The sequence below is a fragment of the Aethalodelphis obliquidens genome, unplaced genomic scaffold (assembly GCF_003676395.1).
Source record: "Aethalodelphis obliquidens isolate GAN/ISIS:26980383/991018 unplaced genomic scaffold, ASM367639v1 scaffold45, whole genome shotgun sequence".
Classification (NCBI taxonomy): Eukaryota; Metazoa; Chordata; class Mammalia; order Artiodactyla; family Delphinidae; genus Aethalodelphis; species Aethalodelphis obliquidens.
This window is the reverse complement of record NW_020837989.1, coordinates 1701611-1712910: the sequence shown is the minus strand read 5'-3', so window position 1 is coordinate 1712910 and position 11300 is coordinate 1701611.

The following is an 11300-nucleotide window of genomic DNA, read 5'->3' as shown; positions in this document are numbered from 1 at the left end:
CAAGCAAATACCACTGCCCCAAGAGCAGAACACCCAGAAATACACAATGGTAATTAAATTCAGTCATCTTTGGAATTTTTTCCAACTTGTAGTCCATATAAAACCCATGACTTTATATATACCTTATTTTGTGTTATAAAAGTGTGTTTTGTCTTTAGGAAGACAGACTGTATTTCATAACAGTTTAATAGTGTGATTTAGAACCCTTACTTATTTAAAGACATCTGGTATGTGGTACTTTTGCCCCTGACCCTGCAGACGTTGGGAGGGGGCTGCTCAGATCCTGCCTTCAATTCCCCTAAAGTGAATAAGCCAGAGGTGGGAAGGGACAAAGACACACTTCCCTCTGGGTGAGAGGAGAGTAACCAGCCCCCAAAGCCAGTCCCCACTTCCCCATCTGGTTTGATTTACTCTGATTTCCTCAGTCTGTGCTCCCCTCTCAGCCTGTTCCCCACGTTCCCAGATGCTGCTCGTCTGGGCAGCCCGGAGCTTCCGGCAGAATGGGGAAGGCAGAGGGTTTCCCTGGGAAAATATGCTGTGAGATGCTATCAGAGCTAAAAATATACGGTCCCTAAGCTCCACCCTCATTAGTTAGAATAAAACCCAGGGATTTCTGCCTTCTGGTGTTTCAGACCAACAGGAAAGGGGGAAATCAAAGAGCCCCTGGTTGGGGCATTTCTTAGACACTTCTGGCAAGGAGCCCAGCCCTGAGCTGCTGAAAGCTCGCTGGACTCATCGGGGCTGCAGTGGGGAAGGGACTGATCTCCTGGGTTCAGCCCATCCGCAGCTGCCATGTAGTCTCCTTTAATTTGCTCCCCCTGTCATCAACATTCCCATCCTATACTCAAAGATCCAGGCTCAGAAAGCAATACAGGTTAAACAGCCACACCAAGGGCTCTTTTCAGTTCATCCTGGGGTCCCAGGCCCCCTTGTCCCTTCCGAGATGCTCACACCTGCCCCTGTCTGCCAGGAATGCGCCCCTACCTCACCTCCACCTCCCCCCCTTCACAGACTCAGGCCTTCCATCATCCTTCAAGCTTCACTTAAAACACCCTTCCTCCTGGAAACCTAGGTCCCAGTTGCTCTGTTCAAATACTCTCTGTGCATTCTCTACTTGACCTTCTTGCCATTTATCAGAATTATAATTCAACGTTCATTGTGTGACTATTTCATGAATACAGTCCATGACTATAGAGATTGCATCTGTCTTGCTCACCCACCATAGAGCCTGTGCCTTACACAGCAGGTAACACACCGAAAGTGTTCCATCTGTGTCTGCTGATGGCATCAATCTCCCTGCCTCCTTGAAAAAGTTTGCCATGTAATTGGTGTCAAGTTAGCCTGCCTTAAAACAGCAGCTGTCATAAAAGCGAGGAGAATAAAGGACTAATTGTCAGGCGTTGACTGCGGCCATGATGGTTGTACTATATAGGGTGGTAGGGAGGCCTGGAGTTGGGATAGAGGCAGGAGGGACTGGGGCAAACTCCAGAATGGAGCAGAGTAAGGGATGGGCGTGAAGTCTGGGGGCAGACATCGAGGCAGAGCCTGCTGGGAGTAGTTCATGGTGGTGTTCGTTTTCTCTCTCTTGGGATCCTCCTTAGCCAAGAAAGGGGGCAAAAAGGAGTAACTGATGAAAAGCTGGGTTCTTGAAAACCCAGCTCTGCCAGGAACTAGCAAATTCTTAATCTCTCTTAATGTCAGGTTCCTTATGGATAAGAGTAATAGTAGGGATAATACCTATTTCTGCTGTTACTGCAATAATCAAATGACAGTATGCATGCATTACCTTGGCACAGGGTTTTGGGGAATCAAGCACCTTCCTACTCTCGGTGCAAATGAAAGAGGGTATATAGCCCTGTGTTATTGCTGCTTTAAAAAACTACCATGAATTTAGTGGCTTACAGCAGCACAGATTTATTCTTACAGTTATGGACATCAGAACACCAAAGTCATCCGATTTAATCACTAGGCTAAAATCAAGGTGTCAGAATTTCCTTGAGTCATTGTGAGGGCTGGAAATGTTCTGTATTCTTATGAGGATGGCAGTTACAAGGGCGTATACATATGTAAAATTACATCGATCTTCACACATCATTTTAACATTTGTGCACTATTCTTTATGAAGTCTTGCCTCAGTAAAAATGTACATTTAAAAATTAAGGATTTTATTTTGTGGCCAAAAGCCAAGAATTGTTAACCTGAGTCCCCCTGAAATTCAGTGCACAGTGGTGTGTGTATGTAGGTGTGTGCATCTTTCTGTGTCAAGCGTTGCACAATTTGTGTTAGGTTCTTAAAGCAATGTGGGGCCCCTAAAAAGTTAAAAATTACCAGTGAAGCCTTTCCCTAAAATGGGGACCACTCGCTCATGGCTCTGCTGGGGTTTGACTCAAGGTCAGACCACTCTGTACAGACCAGGCATTCTGGAAATGCAGGATGGAATTGGAGAGGCATAAATATATTTATTGGACCTATCACAAAACAAACAGTGACATTTTTCTTTGGGCAGCAAAAAGCAGATAATTATCTCCAGTAGATTTTTAGCTCCATTTTAGAAAGGCTGCAGCCAATCCAGAGTTGGACATCTCTGTCCCCACTCCTTCCCCCCACTGCCTCGCGTCCCCATCTCCATCAGGGCGGAGGTCCTCCAAGGTGGAATGGCGGCTTGGCCCCCTGCCCCACCTGACAAGCCATGAGGAAACCTTAACCCACGCTCTGGATTCCTTTGGAACCTCTCTTCCAGGCCCAGCTTGCAAACCAGAATTTCCAGTGTGACTGTGTTGGCAGTAAGTTAATTAAGCAGCCCACAAGGACTGGGTGCTCCCCTCAGTGGATGTATCCAAAGGGGCAGGGCAAGGCATCTGGTCCTCTGTCTCTCTCCGTGGTAAGAGGCAAATGGGAGGGGCGTAGCTCAGAGAACGGAGGCCAGCAATGAGAGTAAAAGCCGCATGGGGTGGGAATGCAGAAACTGAATGTATTGAGTGCTTAGTGGATGAATGCCAGGCTCTGTGCTATATAAAGACTTTACATAAAAGAATGGACTCTGATCCTGACAGCCTAGGGGTGAATCCCGACTCAGTCACTTTGTAGCTGTGTGGCCCCAGGGCCAGTCGCTTACTCAGTCTGTGTGCTTGGACCCTCCTCTGTAATATGGGTGTTACAGGAGTATCTACCCTAAACTTTTCCACATAGCTTCTAGGCTGGCTCCCGCCTGGCCCTCTGACTGTTTCCCCTTTTTTTTGATTGAGATACAATCCACTTACCATAGTTTATCCTTTCCAGTGTACAATTCAGTGGTTTCTCGTATGTTCACAAAGTTGTACAACAATCGCCTATATCTAATTCCAAAACATTTACATCATCCCAAAAAAGAAACCCCATACACATTGGCAGTCACTCCCTACTCCCCCTCTGCCCCCAGCCCTGGAAGCCATTCATCTACTTTTCGTCTCTATGGATTGACCTTTTCTGGACCTTTCATGTAAATGGAATCATGTAATATGTGGCCTTTAGTGTGTGACCTCTTGCATAATGTTTTCAGGATTCATGCATGTTGTACCAGGAGGTATCAGGCCCTCATTCCTTTTTATGGCCAAATAATATTCCACTGAATGGATGTACCACACCTTGTTTATCCATTTATCAGTTGATGAACATTTAGGTTCTTTCCACTTTGGAGCTATTGTGAATAATGCTGCTATGAACATTTGTGTACAAGTTTTTACATGCACGTATGTTTTCACTTCTCTTGGGTATGTGCTAGGAGTGAATGATTTTATCCTGTATCACTCTCCTGCTCCTTGTCAAAAGGGCCTTCCTTCTGTCCCTCAAATAAACCAAGCTTGCTTGTACCTCAGGACCTTTGTATTAGCTATCCCCTCTGTCTGGAAGGCTCTCCCCCCAGATAGTCCCATGATTCACTCCTTGTCAGTCACATCTCACTTTAAACATCACCACCTCAGTAAGCCCTTCCCAGACCATTTTATCAGTCATTCCCTGCCTCTTACCCTATTTCATTTTCTTTGTACCTATTATTACATTCTGATTTAATACTTTTAAATTTATTTGCATATTTGTAGGACATCTATCGTTTCTAGAAGGTAAGCTCCAGGAAGAGTAGGATCTTGTCCACCATGACACTAGCTATCCCCGGTTGCTTGAACAGTGCCTGACATGCAGTAAGCATCTATTAAACATTAGTGATCAGGCTTCCCTGGTGGCGTGGTGGTTGAGAATCTGCCTGCTAATGCAGGGGACACGGGTTAGAGCCGTGGTCTGGGAAGATCCCACATGCTGCGGAGCAACTAGGCCCGTGAGCCACAACTCCTGAGCCTGCGCATCTGGAGCCTGTGCTCCGCAACAAGAGAGGCCGCGATAGTGAGAGGCCCGCACACCGCGATGAAGAGCGGCCCCCGCTTGCCCCAACTAGAGAAAGCCCTCGCACAGAAACGAAGACCCAACACAGCAAAAAAAAATTAATTAATTAATTAATAAACTCCTACCCTCCAACATCTTCTTTAAAAAAAAAAAACCATTAGTGATCATTACTTGGTACCTCAGAGCAAACTTAGGCAGTAGGTCCTACTATTATCCTCATGTTACAAATGAGGAAGCTGAGACTCAGAGAAGTTAAGTGACTTGGCCAAACTCCTACAAGTAGGAAGTCCAGAGCCTGGGTCTGAGGCCAGGACTGTCTGGATCAAAGCTGGTGCCTCTTGTATGAAGCTTACTGCTTACTCCAGCTCCTGAGTCACAGACTGACGGTTCCAAGACTTTCTCTGAGCTTAGACAAGAGGGCAGGGAGGCAGACATGTGGACACTGTCTGGCCTGGCAGCATCAAGAGGCCTGGCCCCAGGGGCAGGTGGTAGGAACACCCCTCTCCTTTGGCTGGAGAAAGGGCTCCTCAGAGCCACCAACGAATCCCTGCCCCCCACCCCCTGCAGCAGGCTCTCTGAAGGAGCAGACCTCACCTGCAGTGCCATCGTCATTCGGGTGAACTTCGTTTTGCACAAACTCCAGCAGGGACAGTGGTAATTAACTAACTTCTTAATGCCAGGTGCTGTTCCATGTATTAACTCACTGACACCCCCAATTAGCCTGATGAGATATATGCCATATTGTCCCCATATCATCAAGGCCCAAGGAGGTTCAGTAACCTGCTCGAGAGCACCTGGCTAGAGAATGGTAGAGCAGGATAGAAGCCCAGCCTGTCCAACTCCAGGTTCCTGCTTTTAACCACGACTCCGTCCTGCATCTCAGTGGTGAGTTTGAGAAGAAGGCTTCATTTACAAAAGAATCCACCACCAGGTAGCTGTGTGACCCTAGACAACCCATGCAAGCTCTCTGCCCCTTAGTTGTATTATCCGCCTAAACAGACAAGAATCAGCTTCTTTCCCAAGTGTGTTCCTTAGAACCAGATGTTAATAGTATTATGTGGGTTCTGTGTGGGTGAGGGGTGGATTCCATGATCAGTGGAATTTGGAACACGGGGTTGAACCAAGTTAAGCAGAATACTTTATAGCAGGACTTCTCAGGGACTTTAATATGCTAATAAGCAATTTGCATCTCTAAGAGGCAGTTTGAGGATGTAGCATTTCCCAAACTTTTTTGAACACAGAACAATGTAGAGAAGTGTTTCATGGCATACAATTTGGGAAACGCTCATTAGAGATGCTTATTTAAAGGAAAAAGGCAGTTTTTCCTGAGATCAGAGAGAATTCTCTTCCCTTTCCTTACTTTCATTTTCTGGGAAGAGAGGAACGTGTAGACATTCGTGGACCCCCTTCCGGCCTGTAGGGGACCTTTGGGGCATTTCGTGTGGAGACAGGAAAGGAAACACATTTACTAAGCCAGTTCTGTGACTGTGACCTAGGTTGTCTTTCATGATTCTCAAAACAGCCCTTTGGGGCAGGTTTAATTTAAGAAGGTGGTATATTGCAGGTGAAAATGCTGTCTTTGGAGTCAAACAAAAATGGGTTTGGTTTGCATCTTAGCTCTGTCATTTGATAGCTGGAACTATGTGAACTTGTGCAAGCCCCCTAACTTCTCTGTGCCTCAGTTTCCATATGTACAAAATGGATAATATGACACCTACTTCAAAAGGGTATTGTGAGGGTTTGCTGATATAATACCTAAGAAGCACTTGCGTAGAGCAAGTATTCAGTAAGAGGTAACTTTATTACTATCATTATCTTGATCATTATCTCTATTTTACAGATAAGACAACTCAGGCCCAGGAAAGGTAATCACTTGCCTAAGGCCACACAGCTACTGTGTGTGGCTGAGGTGAGGCCCATACACCACCCCAAGCCTACTCTTCCTCTCCAAAGGAGGCTGAGCTAGTTCCAAGCTTGAAAGTGAAATGCCTCTCCCACCTCACACTGCTCATTGCATGCCACTTCGGAGTGTGTGGGCACTGCCCCTGAGACCCAGAGGGTCCACTTACATAGAAGTGTTCAGACCCACTTGGCAGCATCATGCCTGTGTTCCAGGGCTCTGACAGCTGGCCCTGGAGAACTGACAAGGTCCTGAGCCCACGGGCATCCCTCCCCAGCAGGGAGACAGCGTGGAGGCTGAGGCACAAGTTTCTAGGCTCTTTCCCTGAATCAATGAAAGAAGCTCCTTTTTAAAGAGGTTTATGTGTTGTCCTTTGATGTAACTTTGGAAAAAAGGTTTTGATGCCTACCCCCCCCACCATCAAATAGAAAAAAAATCATTAAAAATCCTTCATTTTCACAGCACATAGTGAGGAAACTGAGACCTATGTGAGAAAGACCTGCCTCAGGTCCAGAGTGTTAGTGATAGAATGGGGCCCACAACTCACATGGCCTGACTCTCCTTTTTTTTTTTTTTTTTTTTTGACTGCGCGTTGGGTCTTCATTGCTGTGTGCGGGCTTTCTCTAGTTGCGGAGAGCGGGGGCTCCTCTTCGTTGAGGTGCATGGGCTTCTTATTGCAGTGGCTTCTCTTGTTGTGGAGCACCGGCGTTAGGTGCGTGGGCTTCAGTAGTTGTGGCACGTGGGCTCAGTAGTTGTGGCTCATGGACTTAATTGCTCCACGGCATGTGGGATCTTCCTGGACCAGGGCTCGAACCCATGTCCCCTGCATTTGCAGGCTGATTCTTAACCACTGCACCACCAGGGAAGTCAGGCCTGACTCTTTTCAATACCAGCCTCTCAGACATCAGAGTCCAAGATGGGCTTATTTTTTAAAATCCAAAAGGGAAAACAGCCTAAATTTGTCCTCCATTTTTTAGTTGACTCTTCCCATCTTAGGATCAGTCTTCCCTCTGGCCGTGAAGCTCACTGTGCCCCCTCCCTGTTCCTACATACCAGATGCTGCAGATCCAAAGAGGTGTAGAGGACCAGCATCCCCACGGATGCGGCTGCTGACCAGCGAGAGGCAGGAACGAGGATGAGACTGCATCAGTGCTTTGAGAACCCGCTCAAGTCCCAGCTTAGCCACTTCTTATCTGAGTGACCTTGAGCAAGTCACCAGACTTGTCAGAGTCACTGTCATCAGTTGTAAAACTAGGATAACTTCATGTACCTCATGAGATTGCTGTAAGGATTAGAGGTTCATACGCACAAAGAACCTGCAGCACAGAAGTTGTGCAGCAAGTAAGAGTTCATATCAGTATTATTATTTTAACTCCAGCTGGTTTTAGATAAGATGTGAAGTTCTTTTCCATACACAAAGTGCCTTACGCTCTCTGCACACCCACACCAAGGCCAAGCAGTGCTGCCCTTCCACATACATTCCTCATTGAGCTCTGCTCTCCGTTGTAATGTGAAACTCCTTCCACCTGTAGGCAGATATTCTGATGGAGGATCCCATAAACACGGTATGATCAGCTTGAGAAGAGCGGTCAAAAAATGGCCCTAGAATCAGGCTGCTGAATTTCATCATGGTCCCACTATTTAATTGCAGACTAGTTACTTAACCTTCCTGAGCCTCAGTTTTCTCATCTCTGAAATAGGAATCATAGCAGTACCTAACTCATAGGCTTACTGTGAGGAGTAAATGGGATAATGTGTGTAAAATTCTCAGTGCACTGGCTCAGCCTTAAAAAGTGACCGAAAAGTAATACCTCTTATTATTTGCCCTAAGGTCGCCCCTTTCTGCCTAGAAAGAAAGCATAGTAGTAGATAAAAGTGCTGGATTGGGATTCCAGTGACTTTGAGTGAAGTACCGATTCTGCCACAAATTAGCAGAGTGATGTTGGGCATGAACTCACCCCTGTCTGTGCCTCAGTTTCCCCATCTGCCAACTAAGAGGGTTGGATTCCTTGAGCCCTTCCAGCTCTAACTCTGAAGGATGGCTGATGAGAAGATTGTATGGCCGCTCCATGTAGTTTCTGGATGGTCCCAGTCTTCCCAGCTACCCCATACAGAGGAGGATGAGGAGCAGGTCTGGGAAGAAGACCCTGGCCTCCTCAAACCAGTGCCTTGGTTAAGAGCACTACTCTGGGGATGCTCAAGCCCAGCTTGGAGTTCTGTCCCTACCACTGTGTGTGACCTTGGTAAAGTCACTTCACTTCTCTGAACCTCAGTTCCTTCATCTATAAAATGGGACTTAAAATGGTACCCAGAGTAAGGGATTGTAATGACCAGGTGAGCCAATGCCTGCAAAGTTCTTAGCATACAGAGGAAGGACTCAGTGTGCTGTTTTAATAATCATGATTGATGCCAGTTGCGTGTAGACCTCATCTCTGGGCACGGTGCTCTTCTTAGGGCCAGTCTGAGTGCACTTGTGTCCATTCCAAGCATTATTTCTTAACGCTCTTTATGAGCATAAGACAGTAAAGTTCTTTTTGAGGACAGCAGCCATCCTGGGGAACCACATGGAAGAGAAGAGTAGGCCGGCCTCTTCATACTGACCAGATCCCATGGTTGGCTTGAAGGAGGAGAGAGCCCTCTGTCCTTCCCCTCCCTGCCCAGAAGACCAGCTCTCTAGGACTGGAAAGGACCATAAGCTACATCTTTTTCAGCCCTTTTACCTGGTGTAGGATGCCAGGAGAAGTGGCCTACCCAAGTCTCATGGGATGTTTCTAGACTTGGGATTCTAAGCAGTTTGTGTGGTATTGAAGAGAGTGTCTGCATTTGATTCTTGGCTTCTCACGGAACAGGCTGTGTCCTCACTGGACTGGAAAAGGGGATAATAATAAACCTTTGCTTTCTAGGGTTGTTGCAAAGATTAAACAAGCATGCATATAATATATAGCAAGCCCTCTATAAATAGCATTCCTGTTACTCATGTCTCTACTCTATATTCCTCCCCCAGTGCTTTTCGGCCATACCACCCTGGAAACACCCAGTGCACTGATTTTGGGATTTCTTTTCAGCTGTGAAGGTGTGTGAGAGTAGTAGCATTGGTCTGGAGTACCAGTCTGGAAACCTGATTGGAACCCTGACTCTGCCTCTCTGTTGCTCTGTGACCCGCCACTGGTCATCTTCCCTCTCTGGCCCTCAGTCTCTTCCTCTATAAGAGCACTGTCCAATATAAATAGAATGTGAGCCACAGTCTATCTGTAGTTGTAAGTTGTTCAGCAGCCACTTTATAAAAAGTAAAAAGAAGTAGAGAAAATTAATTTTAATAATATATTTTACTTAACCCAGTGTATCCAAGAAATAATCACGTCAACATGTAATCAAAACTAGAAAATTACTTAATGAGATATTTTACGGCTTTTTTCTTATTAAGGTTTGAAATCTGGATGATTCTTGATCTGGGGTGATTCGGGCAATTGTCTGGGATGTTTTTGGTCATCACACCCAAGAGGGGTAGAGGATGGCAGGTAGAGGTATGTGTGTACTACCGGCGTCTAGAGGGCAGAGACCAGGGATGATGCTAAACATCCTACAGTGCACAGGAAAGCCCCCCACAGAGGATGATCTGGCCCCAAACGTTAACAGTGCCTATTTTACACATACGGCACAGTTCAGATTCGCCACTTTCCAAGTTCTCAGTAGCCACATGGAGCTGGTGGCTACCATATTGGACAGTGCAGCTCTAGAACATAAAACATTTGGACATGCACTTAAAAGTCAAATTTTTAGGAATTTGGGTTTTGGTAAATTTGTTTTCCTGCTCATCCCTGAATAAGTGACCAAATGAGATGTGGCTGGTTCACCCGTTCCTGGCTGGCTAAGGACAGATCCCATCTGTCTCTGGCTAGTTAGACTCTTCCAAAGCTATCCGCCCTCCCCTGGGAGACTGAGCCCGGGGTGGACAGTGAACCCTGTTGTTCTTTTCTGGGGAGACAATGCTGCAGGCCCTGCTGCCTACCTGACAGGGCTTTTGTGGCTCAGGGAGAAAAGGGCTTTGTCAGGACAGCAGCCGAGGAGCCTGCAGTTCAATGGGGCCCTTTATGTCTGCACTCCCGGGATGCTGGGATGCTCGATGCCAGCCCTGGGGAGGCCCCGCCCCCTCCTAGAACAAATGGGGACCCTGAGGCCCAGAGAAGGTGTAGAAGGCCCTCCAGTAGATCCCAGTTCCCTCCACCTCAGCCCACTGCCCTGAAACATGAAATCCACCTAACTCTGAAAAGCCCTGTCTCAAGTCACAGGGTGAACTCAGTATTGTCCTTAACCTGGGCAAAGAGGCCCCTGCCCCTTACCCTGAACTTTAGCAGCTCCACAGATCACAAACACATACACAATTAATGTATTAAAGTCTCCCAAGATCCAGGCCCATCTCTGGCACAAGGCAACTATAACCGAACATCTTCTCTTGTGACTTAAAAAGCCCAGGCCAAAGCAAAGCGCTCCATCTCTCTCATCCTATGTCCTTGGAACGAAAGCGATGGAGTTTGAATGCAGTGAGAGTTTGAGGGTCGTACCTTGGCCAGCCTCAGAGATGGACACTCTTTTATAGCACAAGTGGGATCTGAGCAGCAGAAATGCTTAGGTAAGAGAAAAGACACACTAAATTCCTTGTCAGGTCCTCCCTCCCTGGTGGCATGGATACATTCATTTTTCTCTAATGAAGTATCATTTCCCAGTAGGGCCAGTCTCCAGTTTCTGGCTCCTTTGTGTCTTGAAAGAACTCATGCTGGTCTTGGAAGTATTCACCTCCATTCGAACTCTGGTGCCACATCCCTCCAAGGTTAGGGACAGGCCTGGGTGTTAGGGGTAAAGTACATGAACTTGGATCTGGTATGTGGGCAAGACCTGTGGCTTCCCTTTCCTTTCTAACCTCTGCCCTACCCACCCCGCCCTGGACCCCATGGTGGTTCACAGACACACACACACACACACACACACACACACACACACACACACACACACACACACACACACACAC